Source organism: Scyliorhinus canicula, chromosome 16, assembly GCF_902713615.1.
Source record: "Scyliorhinus canicula chromosome 16, sScyCan1.1, whole genome shotgun sequence".
In the NCBI taxonomy this organism is placed as follows: domain Eukaryota; kingdom Metazoa; phylum Chordata; class Chondrichthyes; order Carcharhiniformes; family Scyliorhinidae; genus Scyliorhinus; species Scyliorhinus canicula.
This window is the reverse complement of record NC_052161.1, coordinates 136,167,762-136,191,352: the sequence shown is the minus strand read 5'-3', so window position 1 is coordinate 136,191,352 and position 23,591 is coordinate 136,167,762. Positions and strand designations below refer to the sequence as shown.

The window sequence follows — 23,591 nt, the reverse complement described above, 5'->3', positions numbered from 1 at the left end:
AATAACCCCCAAATTGAAGCAGCAATAACCCCCAAATTGATGCAGCAATAACCCCCAAATTGATGCAGCAATAACCCCCAAATTGATGCAGCAATAACCCCCCAAATTGATGCAATAAGCCCCAAATTGATGCAGTAATAACCCCCAAATTGATGCAGCAATAACCCCCAAATTGATGCAGCAATAACGTCCAAATTGATGCAGCAATAACCCCCAAATTGATGCAGCAATAACCCCCAAATTGATGCAGCAATAACCCCCAAATTGATGCTGCAATAACCCCCACATTGATGCAGCAATAACCCCCACATTGATGCAGCAATAACCCCCACATTGATGCAGCAATAACCCCCACATTGATGCAGCAATAACCCCCAAATTGATGCAGCAATAACCCCCAAATTGATGCAGCAATAGCCCCCAAATTGATGCAGCAATAACCCCCAAATTGATGCAGCAATAACCCTAAATGATGTAGCAATAACCCCCCAAATTGATGCAGCAATAACCCCTAAATTGATGCAGCAATAACCCCCAAATTGATGCAGCAATAACCCCCCAAATTAATGCAGCAATAACCCCCAAATTGATGCAGCAATAACCCCCAAATTGATGCAGCAATAACCTCCAAATTAATGCAGCAATAACCCCCAAATTAATGCAGCAATAACCCCCAAATTGATGCAGCAATAACCCCCAAATTGATGCAGCAATAACCCCCCTCAGGGCTGCCTCTCTCCCTACCACTGAAACCTTGTGTCTGGGCACTGAGCTTTTAAATCAATGCAGTCCTCTTTCTCCTTGGCGCGGATTGGGTGCGGGGCGGGCCAATGGGAGCGGCGCTTGCTGGCGGGTGCGCGGTGTCCTGTGGTTACTGTGTTACCCTGGCTGGGTTTGCTGCTGCTGCTGTCTCTCCCCCCTCACCCACTCTGTCCCTGTACAACAACAACAACAGTCTCAAACCACAGCCACACACAAAAAAATAGACTCGAGTGGAGTAGAGGGGAGGTGAGGAAAACAAACACGAGAGAGAGAGAGAGAGAGAGAAGGAGAGAATAAGCTGGGGGAGAGAGAAAGGAGAAAATCCAGATGCCATCTCCACCAACTCTTCCTTTTCTTTCCCTTCTGGAGCTCCAGGCCACCCAAGCATTCATGCAGTAGGGGGACGGAAGGTAAGGAAGTGGGTTTGAAAGATTGGATGTGTTTTTTTTTGTTCTGTGTGTGTGTGTGTTTTGTGGATTCATTGTGATTGGGACTGGCACTCAGCAACACACACACACACACACCAAGTCCTTTATCTCTCTCTCTCGCTCTTTCACTTTAACCACCCCCCCCTCTCCTCACCCCCCCCCTCTCCTCACCCCCCCCTCTCCTCACCCCCCCTCTCCTCACCCCCCCTCTCCTCACCCCCCCTCTCCTCACCCCCCCTCTCCTCACCCCCCCTCTCCTCACCCCCCCTCTCCTCACCCCCCCCTCTCCTCACCCCCCCCTCTCCTCACCCCCCCCTCTCCTCAACCCCCCCTCCTCCCCCCCCTCCTCACCCCCCCTCTCCTCACTCCCCTCCCCTCCTCACCCCCCCCCTCCTCACCCCCCCCCCTCCTCACCCCCCCTCCTCACCCCCCCTCCCCTCCTCACCCCCCCTCCCCCCCTCCTCACCCCCCCTCCCCCTCCTCACCCCCCCTCCCCCCCTCCTCACCCCCCCCTCACCCCCCCCTCCTCACCCCCCCTCCTCCTCACCCCCCCCTCCTCCTCACCCCCCCCCTCCTCACCCCCCCCCCCTCCTCACCCCCCCCCTCCTCACCCCCCCCTCCTCACCCCCCCCTCCTCACCCCCCCCTCCTCACCCCCCCCTCCTCACCCCCCCCTCCTCACCCCCCCCTCCTCACCCCCCCCTCCTCACCCCCCCCTCCTCCTCACCCCCCTCCTCCTCACCCCCCCTCCTCACACCACCCCCCCTCCTCACACCCCCCCCTCCTCACACCCCCCCCTCCTCACCCCCCCCCCCCCCTCCCACCCCCCCCCCTCCTCACCCCCCCCTCCTCACCCCCCCCCCCTCACCCCCCCCCTCCTCACCCCCCCCTCCTCCCCCCCCCCCTCCCCCCCCCCCTCCTCACCCCCCCCTCCTCACCCCCCCCCCTCCTCACCCCCCCTCCTCCTCACCCCCCCCTCCTCCACCCCCCCCCTCCTCACCCCCCCCCCCTCACCCCCCCCCTCCTCACCCCCCCCTCCCTCACCCCCCCCTCCTCACCCCCCCTCCTCACCCCCCCCTCCCACCCCCCCCCTATCTCCGCCTCTTCTCCCACCCCCGCCTCGCTCTTCCTCCCCCCCCCCCTCCTCGCCTCTTCCTCCACCCTCCTCGCCTCCTCCCCCCCTCCTCGCCTCTTCTCCCCCCCCTCCCTCCCTCGCCTCTCTCCCCCCCTCCTCGCCTCTTCTCCCCCCCTCCTCGCCTCTTCTCCCCCCCTCCTCGCCTCTTCTCCCCCCCTCCTCGCCTCTTCTCCCCCCCTCCTATCCTCCCGCCTTCTTCTCTCCCACCCTCCTCGCCTCTTCTTTCTCCCCCCCCCCTCGCCTCTTCTCTCCCCCCTCGCCTCTTCTCCCCCCCTCCTCGCCTCACCTCTCTTTCCCCCCCCCCCCCCCCTCCTCACCTCCCTCTTAAAATCTGACCATTTTCAGACCAGAACAAGTATGACCAGTGCATGCCATGTTAAAAGCCACAATTGCACCGTGGAGATTGTGAGTGCTGTCTTGTTGTTGTTTGTTTCTTTACTGTGGCTTTCTCTGCGCCCACATTCATTTCAACTCCTGCCTGAGAAACTCCTCTTGTTTCTTTCCCCTTCCACCCCCCTCCCCCCACTCCTTCCATCCCCACTCTCCATTTCACTTGTGTCTGCAACCTCACAGATCTGATAATGCCGGGCTACAAATCCAGCGAGAAATGTGTGTGTGTGTGGATTAGATCTACTGTTATTTTGGTGGAGTGGGCCTTAAGTGGACCGACTAACCTTCCATCATCCGAGCTGAACTAAAAGTAGAATGTGATGTTTGTTTGTTTTTTGTGTGTGTGTCTTTTACTGTGGTGTAGTGTGAGCACTGCTTATTCACGTGTTTGCAAAGAATGATAAGTTAAAACCTTGCCAACGGTGTAGGTTTTGGACTGAAACTCCAGAGGTCTAAAAACAATTAGCTAAGAATGTAATTTGTTTGATTCCTTGTGGAGATTAGAAACTGCAGTTTCCCACTCCATTACAAATAAATGAAAGTGTTCATATTCGTTTCTGTACTTTTTACAGAAGTGGTTTTGATCAGATTTTGGTTGCAAATTCGGCATTTACTTTTTTAATCTGTGGAGAAGAAAATGCAGCAATTAGGCTATTATGCATTTATATTACTATGTAGATAACAAAGGTTATTAATGCTTGAGATATGGGTTTGGAATGTATATTTCTCTATGATTATTGAACATTTGGTTGTTGAACGTTAATTTGCTGCGTGATCCTGGTATATTACAAATATTTGCATGTATCAACTTTCCGATACACACAATCAGGTAAATAAGTCAGATAAAGATTAAGAATAATGCACTATGAAGCTTGTTAGTCAAATTTCTTCTTCGAAAGGACAAAAGTCACTTAGCAAATTGTAGAACAGACCTAACTCCTACATACTAAATAAACAGGAATTCTAGTGGTGACAATGACAAAATGCTGTGACTAATGCTTTAAGAGCTGATACTAAAATTGAATGGTATCTATATGTAAACAGAGGCTTTACACATTTCAAGATGTGTGCAACAATAACTGTGAAACTGAGTGCTAGTGTGTTGCCAGGATTGTAATACAATCAAGGGGTTCAGATTTCATAAACTGTGAGAGCAGAGCTTCAGCGGTTTGTGAGCATCAACTGACTCTAACCCCCAAGATTGGGTTACTGCCTGTAACTTACTCCAGCGCAGCTGTTATATTATGGCAGTGGCTATGTTTTTTTTTGTACTGGCTGGTGGTTACTGTGCTGTGGTGTCTATTGTCTATTGCAGTTCTTTTGAAGGCAGCAGTGGGATGAGGGGGTACAACAGCTGTTATGGTGAAAGATCTAATGTATATATCCCGTGACAGGGACCAGTCATACATGAAAATTCCCCTCTGGCAGCTATATATTGCTTAGTAAATAACCACTTTATGAAACGTGTTGAGGGGCTGTGTAACCTGAGTAATTTTCTTTTACCTATTTTCTCTCTTTTCTCTCCTGAAAGCATATGCCCCTTGATGCCCTCAAGTATCTCATTCAAACAATAATTATTTATCTGTGAGCCTTGATCAGAAGACTATAAGACATAGGAGCAGAATTAGGCCACTTGGCCCATCGAGTCTGCTCCGCCATTCAGTCATGGCTGATATTTTTCTCATCCCCATTCTCCTGCCTTCTCCCCATAACCCCTGATCCCCTTATTAATCAAGAACCTATCTATCTCTGCCTTAATGACATTCAGTGAATTGGCCTCCGCAGCCTTCTGCGGCAAAGAGTTCCACAGATTCACCACCCTCTGGCTGAAAAAATTCCTCCTCATCTCTGTTTTAAACGATCGTCCCTTAAATCTGAAATGGTGTCCTCTGGTTCCATTTTTTCCTACAAGTGGAAACATCCTCTCCACGTCCACTCTATCCAGGCCTTTGTGGTATCTTTTACGTTTCAATAAGATCCCCTCTCATCCTTCTAAACTCTAACAAGTACAGATCCAGAGTCCTCAAACGTTCCTCAAATGACAAGTTCTTCATTCTAGGGATCATTCTTGTGAACCTCCTCTGGACCCTTTCCAAGGCCAGCACATCCTTCCTTAGATATGGGGCCCAAAACTGCTACAAATGGGGTCTGACCAGAGCCTTATACAGCCTCAGAAGTACATCCCTGGTCTTGTATTCTAGCCCTCTTGACATGAATGCTAACATTGCATTTGCCTTCTTAACTGCCGACTGAACCTGCACATTAACCATAAGAGAATCGTGAACTAGGACTCCCAAGTCCCTTTGTGCTGCTGCTTTCCGAAGCACTTGCCCATTTAGAAAATAGTCTATGCCTAAATTCCTCCTTCCAAAGTGCATAACCTCACACTTTTCCATGTTGTATTTCATTTGCCACTTCACTGCCCACTCTCCTAGCTTGTCCAAGTCCTCTGCAGCCCCCTTGCTTCCTCAATACTACCTGTCCCACTACAGATCTTTGTATCATCTTCAAACTTAGCAACAGTGCCTTCAGTACCTTCTTCCAGATCATTAATGTATATTGTAAAAAGTTGTGGTCCCAGCACAGACCCCTGAGACACACCGCTAGTCAACCTGCTGCCATCCTGAAAAAGACCCCTTTATCCCCACTCTCTGCCTTCTGCCAGTCAGCCAATCCTCTATCCATGCCAGGATCTTACCCTTAACACCATGGACTTTTAACTTATTTAACAGTCTCCTACGCAGCACCTTGTCAAAGGTCTTCTGGAAATCTAAATAAATCACGTCCACTGATTCTCCTTTGTGTAACTTGCTTGTTACCTCTTCAAAGAACTCTAACTGATTTGTCAGGCATGACCTCCCTTTGACAAAGCCGTGCTGACTCAGTCCTATTTTACCATGCACTTCTGAGTGCTTCGCGATCTCATCTTTAATAACGGACTCTAAAATCTTGTCAATGACTAAAGTCAGGCTAACCGGCCTATAATTTCTCGTCTTCTGCCTCCCTCCCTTTTAAACAGTGGTGTTACATTAGCCACCTTCCAGTCCTCTGGGACCCTTCCTGCCTCCAGTGATTCCTTTTTTTAAAATAAATTTAGATTACCCAATTATTTTTTCCAATTAAGGGGCAATTTAGCATGGCCAATCCACCTACTCTGCACATTTTTGGGTTGTGGGGGTGAAACCCACGCAGACACAGGGAGAATGTGCAAACTCCACACGGACAGTGACCCAGAGCCGGGATCGAACCTGGGACCTCAGCGCCGTGAGGCGGTTGTGCTAACCACTAGGCCACCGTGCTGCCCCCTCCAGTGATTCCTGAAAGATCATCACTAATGCCTCCACAATTTCCTCAGCTATCTCTTTTAAGACCCTGGGGTGTGGTCCATCCGGTCCAGGTGACTTCTCCACCTTCAGACCTTTCAGTTTCCCCAGAACCTTCTCTGTAGTAATGGTCACTGCACTCACCTCTGCCCCCTGATTCTCCTGGAGCTCGGGCATCCCGCTGGTGTATTCCACTATGAAGACTGATGCAAAGTAACTATTCAGTTCGTCTGCCATTTCTTTGTTTCCTATTATTACTTCTCCAGTCACATTTTCTAGTGGTCCAATGTCTATTTTTGCCTCTCTCTTACCTTTTATATATTGAAAAAAATCTCCTCTTATCTTCCTTTATATTATTCATCTTCTCCCCCCTTATTGCTTTTTTAGTTGTCCTCTGCTCGCTTTTAAAGGCTTCCCAATCCTCTGGTTTCCCAGTAATCCTCGCCACTTTGTATGCTTTTTCCTTAGCCTTTATGCTGTCCTTGACATCCCTCGTCAGCCATGGCTGCCTTGTCCTCCCCTGGCAAGGCAAGATTTGAATCTTGGGGGGGGGGGGGGGGGGGAAGCATCACAGCTGAGCCTGATGCGCTTCTCCCCTGATGTTAGCAGATGTACACTTCCCAGCTGGGCCCACTGAATTAGAGTAGGGATTTTGACTGAATTCCCTGTCCTTTAATCTGAATTTGGTTTTAGTGGCCCTATGTGGCTCCGACTGAGTTTTTTTTGGGTATAAGGGATTCTTTTTCAGGTTGGTGACCTGAAACCAGTAGGGCTCCACATGGATCAATGCTGGGACCAGAACTGTTTACAATATATTTGAATGAGTTGGAGGAAGGAAGCAAACGTCCTGTAGCCAAATTTGCAGACAACACAAAAAAGATGGAAAAGCAAGTTGTGAGAGGGATACAAGCCATTTGCAAAGAGATATTGATAGGTTAGGTAAGTGGGCAAAACGTTCGCAAATAGGATTCCTACAGCTGGTATATCCCTAGCCCATAACTTGACCAGACCTGCACATCTTTGGACTGTGGGAGGAATCTGGAGCACCCGGAGGAAATCCACGCAGACTCTGGGAGAGCGTGCAAACTCCACACAGACAGTCACCCAAGGCCGCAATTGAACCCGGGTCCCTGGTGTTGTGAGGCAGCAGTGCTTGCCACTGTGCCGCCCTGGAGTATAATGTGGGAAATTTGATCTTGTTCATTTTGGAAGGGAGAACGAAAGAACGGAGTATTATTTAAATGGAGAAAAAGGTACAAGCTGTGCCTGAAACACAAAAAACTAACACACCGATGCAGCTAAGGAATATTAGCCATTATAAGTGGGTTGGAGTATAAGTCGGGAAGTCTTGCTGCAACTGTACAAGGTACTGGTGAGACTACATCTGGAGTACTGTGAGCAGTTTGGTCCACTTATTTAGAAGATATTATTTCATTGGAGGCCCTTCAGTAAAGGTTCACTAGGATCACCCCCAGTTAGGATGCATTGTCCTGTGAGCAAAGCTTAAACAGATTGGGACTCGACTCATTGGAATTTCGAAGTATGAGAGGTGATCTCATTGGAACATCTCGGGCTCTTAAGGGGCTGGACCGGGTAAATGCTGAGAGGATGTCTCCTCTCATGGGAGAGGCTAGGACGAGAAGGCGTGGTCTCAGAATACAGGGATGCCGTTCTTCTCTCAGAGGGTTGTGAGTCTTTGGAACTCCTTGCCACAGAGAGCTGTGGGGGCAGAGTGATTGTGGCATATTTAAGGCTGAAATAGATTCTTGATCAGTAAGGAACTCAAGGTTTACAGGGAGACGGCAGGAAAGTGGGCGTGAGGAATGTTGATCAGCTATGGTCTTATTAAATGATGGAGCAGGCTCGAGGGACCGAGTGGCCTACCCCGTGCCTATTTCACGTGGTCCTATGGAGTTTAGCTAACCCAGCACAGAGTGAGGATTGAACCGTGGATCTTATGCATGGTTCATAAACTTGCGAAACAATCTGAGTAAATTCCCCTATATTTATTTCTTACTCTCCTCACACTTCTTCCCCAAGAACACCATTAGGGCTTTTTGCCTTGAAACATACTTGCACGCGTATTTACAAATGATCAAACCACTACCAGTAAAGTCCTGTGTGGTTTGAATGAGACATTTGAATTGGGGGAAGGTTGGGCATTTGTCACAGATTTTATTTTGAAATGTGATACAGTGGGAGGTGAAGTGATCTGAAATGTGAATTGTTCAGTGTGAAGAATGATTTCAGTGATTTGCTTGCACTGCAATCAAATGTAGCACAACGGTGCTATGGCATAACCATCCCAGATCACGAGCTCTTTAACATCTTTCTGTTCTGGGACAAATAGAACATTGCTCTCCTAAATTCTTTTCAATTACTGATTGAAATACAAGGTTTCTTATTCTATGTTTGTTGCTCGATTTTTGTAGTGTCGAGGACAGAGCACTTTGCTGTTTTACAGTAGCTTTAATATGCTGCCGTGAGCGACTGCTAAGTAAGATAATTAACTGATGTGGTTGTAATTATTAGTGCTGTAAAAATATTTCGATAATTTGAGGTCTTGAATAATGTGAACAGAATGTTGGTGTGCATTGCCTAAATGTGAAGTCCCAACCTGCAACCAGTATTAACATTGTGCAATACATTAGTGAGATTCCAAATGGATATTCTTACTTCTAAAGGGACATAGATGCATTAGAAAGGGTGCAGATTACTGGGGAGCAATTAATCCTATACTCTATTCATTATTGAACTGGTGGAACTACAAGTCCAGCTAATTGGCGAGTGAGCAAAACTTTGTTACAGATTTTTAAAATAAAAAGTAGTAAAGGTGAATTGAGAAAATGAAATGAGGATACACTTTCAAAACAGAACCGTAGTTCTGTGGTTATGGTCCGGACCAATTATCCAGCGATAGAGAGTTCAAATCCCATCACAGTCACATAATTGAATTCTGGTATTTGTTGCCTGCATTGAAGAAAATAACCATGAAAGCTGGTAGATTATAGGAAAAGACACACTACTCACTCATGCCTTTCAGGGAAGTGAACTTGTTCACTCTGTAAACTTGAACTCATCCTAAACTCTTCTGCCCGTTTCCTAGCTATCACCAATCGTGCTCATTTATTACCCCTGTGATCGCTCAAATAAATTGGTTCTTGATCCAGTTTGCCTTTGATTTTAAAATCCTCATCCTTGTTTTCAAATCCCTCTCTTTGTCTCTCTCTAACCCACCTTTTTGACCAAGTATCTCCTCAAGTGGCTCAGCAGCTGTAACAAACCTGAGAATGTTTTAGAACATGAAAGTTGCTTTATAAATAAATGCATTGATTGTTGTACATCGTCTCACATACAGTCCCACACTCTGGTTGACTGCTGATATCCCCCAATACGGTCCAGCAAGCCACTTTTAATGTTACACATTGGATTCAAGAAGAAAGCTCGCTGCCACCTTTTCAGAACAGTTACATATGCAGCAACACTCTTATCCCAAGAACAAACACAAATAATAAAAATAACACTGAATAACCAGTAAAACGTTGTGTAGCATTACCGTGAATAGTAAGCTGTTATAGAATCACGGAATCACTTATTGAAGAGAGCATAAAATTGTTGAGAAAGGAATTGAACACAATTCTGTATGGCAGAATGTGGAGACCAAGTAGAACACTGGGTTAGGCCGGTTATTTTTCATTTCAGCAACCAGGGTTCATAGCCAGGCTGATGGCAAAGATAATTTTATTTTGTCTGGTGCCTGAAATCAGTTCATTTCTGTTCTTGGTGGACCAAAGTCTGTAGCACTGAAACCTCTATATAAATTGGCACTACGATTTGCTCAGAGGCCAAACAGAGGAATGATGTGGGAAATGCACAGTGATGAATGATTTTCTAAGGTTGAGTTTAAGACTTATTTTCGGGCAAAAGGAAGTTTGTTCTGGGACTGCTGAACCTGGCCCAGGAGTGCTTGATTGATCAGCTCCCCACTCCTGGCTGATGCAGGCACAATGGGCAAGATGACAGGAGGCACACTGACCTACGTGATATATATCAGGCTGCTCCTAAAATGCATGTTGTATCTGATCATTTCAGGAACTTTTGGTAGTCTTTGTTGGTGCTTCCATTTTAAAAAATAAATTTAGAGTACCCAATTCATTTTTCCAATTAAGGGGCAATTTACCATGGCCAATCCGCCTACCCTACCTTGGGTTTGTGTGGGTGAAACCCACGCAAACACAGGGAGAATGTGCAAACTCACACGGAGAGTGACCCAGAGCCAGGATCGATTCTGGGATCTCGGTGCCGCGAGGCTGCAATGCTACCCACTGCGCCACTGTGCTGCCCTTTGGTGCTTTCATTTTAATAATCAATGGTTGCCCAAGTAAATTTGGCTAACGAGTGGCTAATGGGTTGTTAGACAGCATGTCATATTGGCTTGTCAAAATTGCAGATAACGGCTCAGTGTTGGTCCATTTTTGTGATTGTTGTAAGCTGATGTGAAATAGGTTTTTAAGCTATTTACACTCATTTCACCGTCCAGCCTCACCTGCTGAGAATTCAAGATTTCTTATTTTGAATACCTTCATTTTGTCCTGTTGGGATAGAAAACAGAACAATTTACAGTGATGTTTACATGTGGGGTTGGGGGTGGATTAGTAAAGTGGCTTGATGATAATAGGCCATGTTTAAAGTAATAAGATGTTTATATTGTAATTTCAAGCAGTAAAGTAAATAAACAGGGATTTTACATGCCCAGCATTACACCTGTATTACCTGTATTATGGGTTTATTCTGATGTGTTTATGTAAAAATTTTATCAATTTGCAGGAAGATGTTAATCTCTCGATTTGAATAGAGGTGCAGTTGCTTGACTGTGGTTGAGATTGTTACACTTCACAGACTGCACTTCCATAGAACTGAATTGTGGAATAGGTAGTTTTGGAACACAGTTACCAAACCTGATAATCTGGAGTGTCCTCAACTTTAATCCAGGCTTTCCGCTGTGTGATGTTCAGAGTTTCTCCATAGGTTGGTAGATTTCTGAATGTCATAAAAGTGAGATGCAATCACTGAACAACACTTTTCGGTGAATAGAGGAAAGCATGTTCTTTTGTATGGTGCAGGTTGGAGACATTTCTAATTGTGTATGGAATGCAAATCCTTAATGTAACTTCACACTACTGTATTACAGTTTTAGGGGCTGGTTTAGCTCACTGGCCTAAATCGCTGGCTTTTAAAGCAGACCAAGCAGGCCAGCAGCACGGTTCAATTCCTGTACCAGCCTCCCCGGACAGGCGCCGGAATGTGGCGACTAGGGGCTTTTCACAGTAACTTCATTGAAGCCTACTCGTGACAATAAGCGATTTTCATTTTAATTTCATTTTAAGAAATTTATGCATCTGCCGTTTACTTGTAAAATGAACAAGCTGCCTGTCGTCTTCCTGTATAACTAGTTACCATCTCTCTGGTTGAAGGTGTATCCAGGTGATTTATATTTTTCTATGTGATTTTTCAGTCATATCTTTTCATAAATGTGGGGTAGGTATTTGAACAATTCTATTTATTTTCCCATTGAGATGGTTCAGGAAACAATAGTTTCTATATCCCAAGTTTGTTTCTTTGTGCCGTGCTGTGTGTGTGCGTGAGTCATCCTGTCAATTGTGGACATGCAGGTTTAAACCAGTAATAACTGCAAACACCTTAGGAATCAGTCCCAGGCCATCTGTTGTTTCATGGAAAATACAGCTTATGTTTTTGCAGTGGTTTTCAACCGGTGTGCCATGTCTGTGGGGCACACTCGAGCCCCGGCTGAGGAAATGACAAGCTATTTAAAGTGCTGGTTAGCCATGCTTGCCATCGCATGCAATCCTCTTTTTAAAACAAAGGTGGTAAAATGCCTACAAGTCCCACTTGTTCCTTGTTTTCTGCTGTGAAACGACTGATTTGAGGCAGCCTGGGAGTAGTTAATATTGTCAATACACCACTCCTCTTGCTGTGACCTCGGCAGTCGGAAAAGGGAAGAAAAACAACCACACTCTGGCCAGCCGTACCCCCCCCTCCCTCCCCCCCGCTATCTCCTACTTAAATCTAAGCATCCAAGCAACAGTCTCCTTGGTTTGTGCACAGTCTAATTTACATCTTTCCGTTGCAATATATGTAGACTACTTTCCTTTTTAATTGCCCCAGTTAAGTTCATTTATTGTTGACTGTTTTCTCTTCTTCTTTTTGGATTTTTTCATCAGTTCTAATTAATTTCTGGTCATTGTGCCCCAGATGTACTCCTAGAGCAAACTGCAAATTCTGATTCCTCTTGGAGATTTGGCTGCGATGTTCTGTGTGCAATCTATCACCGGGTGTTTAAACACTACGGATGCAGTAGAGTCGATTCCTGTCCATGTAAAACCCAACCCCTGAGGCCGGTACCTCCCCCTGACTCAGTTACATGGCCATGCTCAGCCCATCAACTACAATCTTCTTTACATGAGGAATGTGTAGCACAGATTGTTTGAATTAAAGTGTCGTAAAGCTTGTCGGAAATAAATGAAATGGCCGTTGTCAATTTGAGTCATTCAGGTACCAGGCTGAGCCTTGGAATACGTCGTGGATGTGTACTTCCCATGTGTAATCATTGCCCCACAAGTCAGCAGCCCTTCCTCCATTTGTCTGCTGTAAATATTCCTGCCATGCTGAAGGGGAAAAGCCATCTTTCAGTTGCATATTCTCTTGGGGACAGACCAGGATGTTGCAGGTCAGGAAATACATGTATTTTCAAAGACTGTCAAAAATCCTAACGTATCAGAGTCTTTTTGGAAGATCGCAAGTAAGGCTCAACTTTACTGAGAGAGCATGATTTTAATGGTGCAAGAATTGGTTTGTCTGTTCTCACTCAGATGAAGGTGCTAGCAATTGAATCACAGCTGTGTATAAGAGAGAAGAAAAGCTTCACTGTTAAATATAACCAGAATGGGGAGGAGTGTGTAACTGTTAAATGTATTTGCCATAGCACTCTCTCTCGGCAGCTCGGTAGCACAGTGGGTAGCACTGTTGCTTCACAGTGCAGGGTCCCAGGTTCGATTCCAGGCTTGGGTCACTGTCTGTGCGGAGCCTGCACGTTCTCCTTGTGTCTACGTGGGTTTCCTCCGGTTGCTCCGGTTTCCTCTCACAAGACCCGAAAGACGTGCTGTTAGGTAATTTGGACATTTTGAATTCTCCCTCAGTGTACCCGAACAGGCGCCGGAATGTGGCGACTGGGGGGCTTTTCACAGTAACTTCATTGCAGTGTTAATGTAAGCCTACTTGTGACAATAAAGATTATTATTATTAAAAAGCACACATATGAACATATATGAAGACACATTCAAGAGAGCCATTACATTTATAAATGTAAATATGAAGGCCCCTCCTTCTCAACCTTGCCCCTTGCCTGAGGTGTGGTGATCCTCAGGTTAAATCACCACCTGTCAGCTCTCCCCCTCAAAGGGGAAAGAAGCCTCTGGTCATCTGGAATGAAGGAGACTTTACACTTACACAAATATAAATAGTATAAAGGTAAAAAATTAATAATGGGGACCATAGAAATGGCAGAGATGTTCAACCAATATTTTGCCTCAAATCTGATGGTGGTGGACACTAGTACCATCCCTATAGGAACGGGTGATTCGGAGGTAATAGAAAGGGTGAAGCTCAGAACAATCAGCATCAATAAGGAAACAGTACTCAACAAACTATCGGGATTAAAGGCAGAGAAGTCCCCAGGGCCTGAAGGCCTACATCCTAGGGTGTTAAAGGAAGTGGTAGCGGTGATACTGGATCCATTGTTTATAATATTCCAAAATTCCCTGGACATTGGAATGGTTCCAGTGGATTGGAATAATGCAAGGGCCTTATTTAAAAAGGAAAGGAGGCAGAATGTAAGAAATTCAGGCCAGTTAGTTTAACATCTGTTGTGGGAAATTGTTAGAATCCATTATTAAGGAATTACTATCAGGTCATTTGGAAAGGCAAAATGTAATCCATCAGTCAGGATCGTTTTATGAAGGGTAAACTATGTTTGACTAATTTGCGAGAGTTTTTCGAAGATGTAACAAGCCAAGTGGATAATGGGGATACTGTAGATGTAGTATATCTGGACTTCAAGAAGGCATTTGATAAGGTGCCACACAGAACATTAATACACAAGGTTAGATCACATGTGGTAAAGGGTAATTTATAGTTTTTTTTTTGTAAATTTAGAGTACCCAATTATTTTTTTCCCAATTAAGGGGTAATTTAGCCTGGCCAATTCACCTACCCTGTACATCTTTGGGGTGTGGGGTGAGACCCAAGCAGACACTGAGAGAAAATGCAAACTCCACACGGGCAGAGACCTAGGGCTGGGATCGGACCGGGTAAACATGCTGTGAGGCAGCAGTGCTAACCACTGTGCCACCGTGCTGCCCCAGGGGTAATTTATTAATTTGGATAAGAGATTGGCTGACTGTCAGAAGACAGAGGCAGGATAAATGGGTCATTTTCTGGATCCATAGAATGTACTGTGCAGAAGGAGGCCATTTGGCCCATCAAGTCGCCACCGGCCCTAAAAGAGTACCCTATTTAATCCCACTCCTCCATCCTATCCCCGTGACCCAGTAACCCCATCTAATGATACTAAGGGGCAATTCAGCGTGGCCAATGCGCCTAAGCTGCACATTTTTGGACTGTTGGAAGAAACCGGAGCCCCTGGAGGAAACCCATGCAGACACGGGGAGAAAGTGCAAACTGCACACAGTCACCCGAGTCTGGAATTGAACCTGGGTCCGCAAGTCACTTTTTTGGAAATTAATGCCCAAACTAAAACTTAAAATGGTATCATTGTCTGTGGATTCTGCAGAGTGGATTCTGTTGTGAAAGCTGTTCGCGAATCGAACAGCTTTCCAGCTGGCTTGACTAGCGTCGTTCAGCCACTTGACGTATCCATTCATAAAAACAGCAAGTAAAACACCCGCGAATTTTGTATCTCGTGTATCATGCGACCCCCCAAATTTAGGTTACAATTTAGGTCTTCAAAAGTCGCATGATATGCGAGTATATACGGTAGATAGGAGAGGTGAGTGGGTCAAAATGTGGCAGATGGTGTTTAGCTTGGATAAATGTGAGGTCATCCATTTTGGTCGGTAATATGGAAAGGCAACTTTTTATCTAAATGGGGCGAGACTTTGAGGTGCTCCGGTGCAGAGGGATCTGGATGTCCTTGTGCATGAGTTACAGAAACTAGCATGCCGGTAATAAAGAAAGCAAATGAAATGTTTGCATTTATAGCTAAAGGAAAAGAGTATAAAGGTAAAGAAATGTTGTTGCAACTATTCAAGGCACTGGTGAGAGTGCACCTGGAGTACTGGTCACAGTTTTAGTCCCCTTATTTGAGAAAAGATGTAGTTGCATTGGAGGCAGTTCAGAGGAGGTTCACGAGATTGATTCCAGAGATGAGGGTTTTGTCTTGTGAAGAGAGATTGAGCAGTCTAGGCCTATTGGGTTTCCTCCGGATGCTCCAGTTTTCTCCCACAACTCCCAAAAGTCATGCTGGTTAGGTGAATTGGACATTCCGAATTCTCCCTCAGTGTACCCGAACAGGCGCCGGAATGAGGCGATTAGAGGATTTTCACTAACTTCATTGCAGTGTTAATGTAAGCTGACTTGTGACACTAATAAAGATTATTATTATTATTATTATTAGTAGTACTAGAGTTTAGAAGAATGAGGGGAGACCAAATTGAGATATATATGATGATAAAAGGTATGGATAAAGTAAACGTGGAGCGGATGCTTTCTCTTGTGTGGCATTCTCGAATGAAAGGTCATAGTCTCAAGGTAAGGGGTAACAAATTTAAAACCGAGATAAACTACCTCTCCCAAAGCGTCGTGAATCTGTGAAATTCGGTACCCCAGAGTGTGGTGGATGCTGGAACAATGAGTAAATTTAAGGAGGAGTTCGACTGATTTAATTTTTTAATTTTTCCAATTAACAGGCAATTTAACATGGCCAGTCCACCTACCCTGCACATCTTTGGGTTGTGGGGGTGAGACCCATATAGACATGACCCATATAGACATGGAGAGAATGTGCAAACTCCTCACTGACAGTGATCCCGCGCCTTGAGGCAGCAGTGCTAAAAATTGCGCCACCGTGCCGCCCCAGTTAGACAGATTTTTAATTAGTAACAGTTTGAAGGATTATGGAGAACGGGCAGGACAGTGGAGTTGATTCCATGATGAGGTCAGCCATGATCGTATTGATTGATGGAGCAGACTTGAGAGGCTAAATTGCCTACTCCTACTGTTCGTTCTTATGTTCTAAGAAAGAACTATACTGTCTAATTCCACCTTCCAGCTCTTGGTCTGTAGCCCTGTAGGTAACAGCATCTCAAGCATAAATCTGGTGTTCTTGATTATTAAGGGGATTTCTTGATTAATAAGGGAATCAGGGGTTATTGGGAGAAGGCAGGAGAATGGAGATGAGGAATATATCAGCCATGATCGAATGGTGGAGCAGACTCGATGGACCGAATGGCCTGATTCTGTTTCTTTATCTCATGGTCTTCTGAATGGAGACAATATGATGGTGGGTGGATATGTTTTCTTGTTTTTTTTGCTTTTTCTAATGTTCATTCTTGGGATATGAGCACTGTTGGTAAAGCCAGCATTTATTGTCCACCCCTAATTATGCCTGAAAGTTGATTGTGGGCCGTCTTCGTGAACCGCTGTGTTACACCTAGTGCAGGCATACCCACCATGCTACTCAGGAGAGAGGTACAGGATTTTGACCCAACGACTGCGAAGGGACGGTGATGTAATTCCAAGTCAGGACAGTACATTACTTATTGGGGAGATTCAAGGTGGTAGAGTTTCTATGTCTGCCGCCCATGTCCTTCTGGGTGGTACAGGTTACAGCTTTGGAAGGTGATTTCAAAGGAAGCTTGGCGAGTTCTTGCAATGCATCTTGCAGATTATGCACACTGCTGCTACTGTGCATTAGTGGCGGAGGGAGTGAATATTTAAGGCAGTGGTTTTTAACCGGTGTGACCAACGGTCCATCCCCATGGAGACGGGACACTGGGTAGCCCCGCCCCTTGTATGTGATTGGCCACTGTCAGTCTGCTACTGAATTGTAGGGTGTTTAGGAGCAATCCATTCAGCTGGAAAAAATTGGGTGTGCCGTGGAATTGTTTTATCTCATTGAAGTGTGCCGCGTTACTGGAAAGTTTGGAAACCAATGTTTTAGAAATTGCTTGAATGTGTGGGGAGGTTGAAATTCCTATTGTTGTGTCCAAAGGCCTGCAAATAATCTTTAGGGTACATAAAACTTTATACCAGCCAGAGGCCCGTAGAATGAATAGATACATAAAACCCAGCTTAAGCTGCCTGCTTATATTTTTATTTGCTATGCTTTCTAAATTTGCAACAGAACAACTTTCCAAAAAATATTGTCCCACCAATGCTTTGGTTACAAGTTAAAATTCATGATAGCGTATATTATTTTGACAAATGTGTAATTTTAATGCATTTTGTTCACAACTATTAAGTAATTTTAATCAAACATTTAAATTAAAATGAGCAATTTCTTTTTTTTAAACATAAATTTAGAGTATCCAATTAATTTTTCCAATTAAGGGGCAATTTAGTGTGGCCAATCCACCTACCCTGCACATGTTTGGGTTGTGGGGACGAAACCCACGCAAACATGGGGAGAATGTGCAAACTCCTCACGGACAGTGACCCAGGGATCGAACCTGGGACATGGGTGCCGTGAGATAGCAGTGCTAACCACTACGCCACTGAGCTGCACAAAATGAGCAATTTCACACTCTTAAAATATCTGCAGGTACATGGTTATTTATAAATATTTTGCGCCCTGCATGCTGAACTCTGAAAACTTCCCAGAACTACACAGATATAGGCAGAGATGATAGCATATCTATTACAAACAGATCCTTCCATCTTGTTTATATAATCTATTTGTAAAAATGATCCATAATAACTTTCATGTTTGTAAATATTTACAGAAGAAATATTTATTGAAGCGATTTAATACTTTGTCCCTTATGTGCAGTTTAAAGATGTAGAGTTGGAGATATTGCTTGCAGAAGTTGAAATGCTGATAATATTGCTGAACACTTCAGTAACAAGATAGTTTTGTGCTTCTTTATGCTTGGAGACCGAGCTAGAAGTTGCATCTGAACAGTTGGTGGCACAAGCTTTTGTTTCTGAAAGTGCTCCATTTTAGCCTAGTAGTGGTTTTATGAAAGTAGAGATGTAAAGGGAAAGCGTGGCTGCTGTCCCTAGTGGTTTTACTGGTATCAAACTGCTGTCAAAATAGAGAGGAGAAAGAGAATCTGCATGTGCCAAAGCATTATTCAGCGTTGATGCATGTATGGTTATTAAGGAAAAAATATTATTTCCCCACCTCTTCCTTTCTCTTTTTAAAGGCACTGTCTTATGTTGGGGACCAATATATGTGATTTCTTCAGTAATTTTTGATCTTATTTGTGATATTTATGGGATTTTGTTATGAAAGCAATACTTACGAAGTCTAGATGGGCAACAGAGCTGGAATACTAACAGTATATATTTCTATGTTTTCCCCCCACCTTAACTCTGAAGGCTGTAAAAGTCAAGCTTTCAAACCAGGCAGAATATGTAATTCTGCCTGGCTTGTACACTGTTTTTGCACACTGGCTCTGTAGTAATTCACTATTTTTGAGATACTTTGAGCATTGCTTGATCGATTATAATTAAATCTAAAATAATAAAAGTGACACACTTAGAAATATGACTCAGAAGTTGAAGAGAAATTTCTGTCCAAGTCTCCTCCTAATTTTCATCTCAACTTTTTACTTTTCCTTGGAAATAGTGACATGAGCCCATGTGCAATTCCTTGTCCACCTCACTGGCTTCACTTAACTTTGGACACTTAGTGGGCCATTTAATTGTGGGAGATATGGTTAATCCAGCTCTTTTTTTTTCACCAATGCAGTTCTGGTAAGGGTTGGGAAGGTCACCATGCTGAGGCCATGTGAAGTACATTTTGTTCCTGTCTCCTTTCCCCTTTGCATTCTACTACCTTGATTAATAATTTCTACGATCTTAAGATAACCATTGCAGCATGTTGCATCTACTGATTTGCACACCCGTTATAAATCCTATAGTCTTCCAGAAAGATACTGAGTAATTTGTTACCTTTTATTTGTGTAGATCTAAACTGGATGACTTGGGTCAGTATGCACATTAACAGGGAACAACTGTTTGCATTATTTGTTTTTCAGCCTATTTGTTGTCGGGGGGACAGTCTAAAACAGCTTCATTGATAGCATATTAAACTTACTGTCATAATCATTACCTCAGAAAAGTACAACAAGACTCAAAGAATCACCCTCAATCTCTCACTGTCTAGATCCCTTTTATTTGATAATATACTTAAACTAGAAAATCCTTAGCTTAGTGCCACTCATTGCAAAACAACAGTGGACGGCAGTAATTTGAAGCTGCTTTTGTATTATGTTAGGTGCCACCAGTTCAGAATGTCATGTTGTTACACTGCTGGCATTAGCACCTAGATAAACTTGCTTGATTTTCTACGGTTAAAGACGATGGTGAATTACCCTCTTTTAAAAAAAAACACAATTTGTCCAGATTTCCAGCTTTAGTGAATTTGATGTGCAAGATTAGCTGTAGAAGACCTGGGAAATGTAAATGTAGTTTTATGGTATTCTAATGCTATGGGCTCTTGACATATCGATCTTTTGCAGTGAATGACAAAAATGAAGTAAACCTGTCAGATTTATTAAGACCTGCGGCTGGGCAGAATCAGTTTTTAAAAAAATTCTCTTCTCAGCAGTTGAACCATAGTGGATTTTTTTCATAGAATTTCATAGAATTTATAGTGCAGAAGGAGGCAGCAGGGTAGCATGGTGGTTAGCATAAATGCTTCACAGCTCCAGGGTCCCAAGTTCGATTCCTGGCTGGGTCACTGTCTGTGTGGAGTCTGCACGTCCTCCCCCTGTGTGCGTGGGTTTCCTCCGGGTGTTCCGGTTTCCTCCCACAGTCCAAAGATGTGCGGGTTAGGTGGATTGGCCATGCTAAATTGCCCGTAGTGTCCTAATAAAAGTAAGGTTTGGGGGGGGTTATGGGTATAGGGTGGATACGTGGGTTTGAGTAGGGTGATCATGGCTCGGCACAACATTGAGGGCCGAAGGGCCTGTTCTGTGCTGTACTGTTCTATCTATGAGGCCGTTCGGCCCATCGAGTCTGCACCGGCTCTTGGAAAGAGCACCCTACCCAAGCCCATACCTCCACCCTATCCCCATAACCCAGTAACCCCACCTAACACTAAGGGCAATTTGGACCCTGAGGGCAATTTAGCATGGCCAATTCACCTAACCTGCACATCTTTGGACTGATAAGGTTGGTTTGGTGTTGCCAATGGCTGCATGAGATCTCATCAAAATCTGGCAGTATTAGCATAACACAAAAGAAGCGTGTTTTTTTTAAAAAAGGCCCACTGATTTTAAATCTGCTAATCCAGAATTGGTAGAAAAGCTAGTTAATTTCTCACTGACAAATTGATTTAGCAGGACCATGTGTAGAGGGAAGATATCTGTTATAGGATCCCAGCATTCCTTTGGTATCTTAACTTATCGGCCATTTCTTTTGCGTCAGCGAGCTTTAGAACATAGAACATAGAACAGTACAGCACAGAACAGGCCCTTCGGCCCTCAATGTTGTGCCGAGCCATGATCACCCTACTCAAACCCACGTATCCACCCTATACCCGTAACCCAACAACCCCCCCATTAACCTTACTTTTTTAGGACACTACGGGCAATTTAGCATGGCCAATCCACCTAACCCGCACATCTTTGGACTGTGGGAGGAAACCGGAGCACCCGGAGGAAACCCACGCACACGGGGAGGATGTGCAGACTCCACACAGACAGTGACCCAGCCGGGAATTTTTTTTCATTTTTTCCCAATATCTCCATTACCTGATCTAAGTTGTCATTCTTCCAGTGTCAACAATCTGTCTGATTGTGGGCGAAGAATGTAGGAAGTCTGATCCTAACCCTACATCCATCAATGATCACTGGATAGTGAAGAATTGTTGCAGACAACAGAAGGAAGCTTCCATGTTATTTCCTCTTTTTGTAGTCAAAGTATGCTAAGGTGAATTGAAGTGTTGCTCCCTATCTGAGATAACCGAACTGGGTAAAGACTGGTAATTGAACCTGCAATTTTCCTGGTAATTTTCTTAGCAAACTTTGGTCTCCATCTTCAGCCCCGAGTTCTGGCTTTGTGATTCGTGTCAACTCTGAAGCAAGCAATAAAGGGAAACGAGCAAATACAAAATTCTTCGGCTTGAATTTTGTTTCAGAAACTTTGTGGCTTTACTGATGCCCTAAGGGATAAAGGCAAAGTTAATGCAACACGAAACCAAGGTCTTAGATTCAGTTCCTGCGCAGCTGAGGTGAGCAGATCTCATCCAGTGTAAATGTTTGAATGTGGGTTAGACGGGAGAAAACCAAAACTGGGTTCAATTTCCTGTTTTTCATTCGGAAACCTTTGCTGGAGAGTGGGGATTGTGCAAATGATCGGGCTTCATTGTGATGACCTTGCATGCTTACTGTCTAGGTTCATACAAAATAAATTACCATTTGGGCAAGTTCCAGAGGACTGTGAGCAACTACCTTAGACCAGCAATTGTAACGTCTTCAGAAGAGGGGAAAATTGTAAAAAAAAATGATGGGCGTCATTGAAAAGATAGTTTCCCTTCCTTATCCACCCCCAACATATTAGTATTTTCTTGGAGTCTCCCACAACATTCTTTGGGTTTAAGACTTATTTTTCTGTATATAAGTGTTCACCAGTGTCTCTCTTGAGACATGAATTGTGTGAGTGGCTGACTAAACCTGTGAGCATGTCTTTGTGAAATTACTTCATTTTTTCATTCATAGTACAGCATGGATCAGGAACTTATTGTTTGGGAAATCCCCATAGTCTTGGGCAATACCAACATTCCATCTGAGGGAGTATTATTGGATGTCTTGCAGTGTTCTATGGGGTGAGAAATAAACCAAAGTCTTTATTAAATAAGCTGTTTCCATTTCAATCAGTCCAACTGACATTGACCCAGATTTTGTAGTCAGAGACGAGCAAATAAACACCGCTAGCTGTCATTATGCTTGCAGTTGCCCACAGATTATTTAAGGGATTTTGGGGGGCAACCTAGCCATCGGGAATGTGGTGCAGGGTGGTGCCCCCTGCAGGGATCTGGGACCTTAGTGAACAAGAAAAGCGACAATCTGTCTCTTCAACTAATTGGATTGAAGAATCCTAACTGGCATTCAGAGTCTCAACCAGGGAGTATAGCCAGGACAGTTTATTCAATACTAAATTCATTTATACAAAACTGAATAAAAAGAGGGAAAGAAAGATGATATTGAGAGAGAGAGAAGGACGCAAAGGTAAAGTGGAAAAGAATCATAAAAATTCAAGTCTGCAGGCTCCACATTTATAAAAGTAAATAAGTGCCAAAGAGGTCGTTTGGCAGTAATTAAGACTTATCACGACGTTAAATATTCACTTACACATGAATGGACAAGCCCTAATTAATGTTTTCTGGTGTGTTTAGTGGATATCTAGGGTAAGTACTGCAAATTCACAGCCTTTGTGTTTCTGAATTTATCATTGAGATACCAGTGCGGCAAAGCCTTTGGAGGAGCAGGGCAAACTGGACAGCAATTTCCTGATTTCTGTGTTTAACGTGCAAGATGGAAGTTGCTGTCCAGTTTATTACATGATGACAGTGAGTGCTGGTAGCCTCACCGATATTCTTTTTTTTATAAATGTATTTTATGACAAGCATGTATCCGAACAGGTTACAGCAAATAAACACTCCGGGAAACATGCTTCCCGGCAATCAACTATACAGTCTGTACAGATTTCTTTTTTTTATAAATTTAGTGTACATAGAACATAGAACAGTACAGCACAGAACAGGCCCTTCGGCCCTCAATGTTGTGCCGAGCCATGATCACCCTACTCAAACCCACGTATCCACCCTATACCCGTAACCCAACAACCCCCCCATTAACCTTACTTTTTTTTTAGGACACTATGGGCAATTTAGCATGGCCAATCCACCTACCCTGCACAGCTTTGGGTTGCGGGGGCGAAACCCATGCAAACACTGGGAGAATGTGCAAACTCCACACGGACAGTGACCCAGAGCTGGGACCGAACCTGGGACCTCGGCGCTGTGAGGCAGCAATGCTAAACCACTGTGCCACCGTGCTGCCCTGTACAGATTTTTTCCCTCCGTGCGACGAACAGCTGCTCGAACATGGTGACAAACATCCCCCACCTTTTCTCAAACCTCCCTGCAAAGCCCCTTAATTCATACTTTATCTTCTCCAACCACAGGAAGGTGTACAGGTCACCCAACCAAGCCGCTACCCCCGGTGGCGATGCCGACCACCACTCCAGTAAAATTAGCTGCCGTGCAATTAGAGAGATGAAGGCCATG

General features: G+C 44.5%; 1 protein-coding gene across 5 annotated transcripts in view; it reads left to right on the top strand.

The window, feature by feature from the left end:
* The first annotated feature begins 860 nt into the window (after positions 1-860).
* rerea (arginine-glutamic acid dipeptide (RE) repeats a) overlaps positions 861-23,591 on the top strand; it is a 626,626-nt gene continuing 603,895 nt past the window's right edge. For all 5 annotated transcript variants that reach the window (XR_005457454.1, XM_038773781.1, XM_038773783.1 and 2 more), the window contains exon 1: positions 861-1,172. The gene's annotated coding sequence lies outside the window, so the exon portion shown is untranslated. The remainder of the gene's footprint in view (positions 1,173-23,591) is intronic.